The 1,467-nt window shown below is 53.5% G+C and overlaps 1 long non-coding RNA gene across 1 annotated transcript; it reads right to left on the bottom strand.

The window, feature by feature from the left end:
* Window positions 1-380: 380 nt before the first annotated feature.
* Window positions 381-951, bottom strand: LOC122189268. The gene is made up of 3 exons (XR_006181773.1): window positions 893-951; window positions 661-723; window positions 381-413 (listed from the first exon to the last, which is right to left on the bottom strand). It is a non-coding gene; the product is annotated as an uncharacterized LOC122189268 (long non-coding RNA).
* Between the last annotated feature and the right edge of the window lie 516 nt (window positions 952-1,467).

Below are 1,467 nucleotides of genomic sequence, written 5' to 3'. Positions count from 1 at the left end.
CCTGCAGCTCTGCAGCCCCAAACTCACCATTGATCCAAGAGAGCAAACCCTGGATGTCCGTGATGCCCGCCGGCACATCCGAGCTGCTCGCCACTGCTGGGAACAGCAAGAAAAAATCCCAAAGAGTCAATGCCAGCTCTCCTGTACCACGTTCACAGCAAGGGATCTTGGGTGAACGTTGGGTTCCCATCATAAATCAGGACAGGAGAGGTAACTGTAAATCCCAGGCATTGAAACCCCAAGCAACACGCAATGAGAACAGTCCCAGGAAAGAACAGGCAGAAAGCCTAACTAGAAAGACAGTGCACCAAACCCAGATGCCTGCGGTGTGTCTCTACCTCTCTTGGGTGCTGTGCCACACTCCTGCCTTTCCACAAGGTTGCACTTCAGAGGAAGGCCACTGGCATCAGCTTCTGACAGAAAGGAGACAAGAAAGACATGAAGAGCATCTCTGTGGAGGAAGATTTCAGCACTGCCCACCACAAACTTCTGGTCTTCAGCTGCAGTTTTGTCAATTTACTTTTCTGCTGCTGCAGCCTTGTGCCACTTCTGCAGTCAGCACAGATCTGCAGTCCCTTCCTCTGCCCTCCATCACAGCAGCCCTTCGTGCAGCCCTGTTTAGAGGCAGTGCCCACACCACAGCTCACAGGAGCTTCTTACCTGCGGAGGCTTTCCGTTTCCCCCCTTGCCCAGCACCGTTCCACAGACGCACAGGTTTTGTCCCTACAACAACAGATGGTGTGTTGATTTCACAGACACCAGCAGGCAGCACAAGTATTGTCCAGTGAGCCCATGTCCCCCCAGAAAACAGAAAGATGCTACTTTGACAGCCCAAACACAACTGAGAGTTCACTTCTCACTGCCCCTTCCTGCACTCCCAATGGATGCTTACTTGACATCGCCTGCAGCGCTGCAATCTTCAGCTGCCTGGATTCCTGAGTTCTCCTTTTGGAGAGGAACCCTACAAAAAGCATCAACAAGTGAAAAATCACGAGGAAGAAGCATTTTCCCAGCTTTCTTCTGCCATGCAATGTCGTCTCTTGAGGAAGGCAATGCTTGGAAATCAGCTGGCTGCAAGAACTGCCTGCCCATCACTGGCTGCAGCTGGTGTCTGACTGCCATGGCTTCTGTCAGCAGGTGCCCCCAGGTCACTTTTCCCCCACAGGTGTGCTGACCATCCATGTCCCCAGCTGAGCACCTGGCTCTCTGCCGTGACTTCAGCGCGGTTTGCTGAAACACCTGCTGGGTATGGCACACCAAGCAACCCACGGAGCAGGGAGGCACAAGTTGCACCCTACGAAGTCTGCGCTCTGCTTCCTTTTTAAGGTCTGACATGAAGGTGGGGCCGGCAGCAATTTCCCAGGGGACGAATGACTTTTCACCATCCTCACAGAAACGTGGGATGCAATCTGAACAAGAGCCATTTCCCCTGGAAACGGCCGTGCTGAGGGGCACCACTGGAGCTGG

The sequence above is a fragment of the Lagopus leucura genome, unplaced genomic scaffold, assembly GCF_019238085.1.
Source record: "Lagopus leucura isolate 7727_CA_CO unplaced genomic scaffold, USGS_WTPT01 Super-Scaffold_100157, whole genome shotgun sequence".
NCBI lineage: Eukaryota > Metazoa > Chordata > Aves > Galliformes > Phasianidae > Lagopus > Lagopus leucura.
The sequence above is the reverse complement of the archived record's forward strand: the minus strand, read 5'-3'. Positions and strand labels throughout refer to the sequence as shown.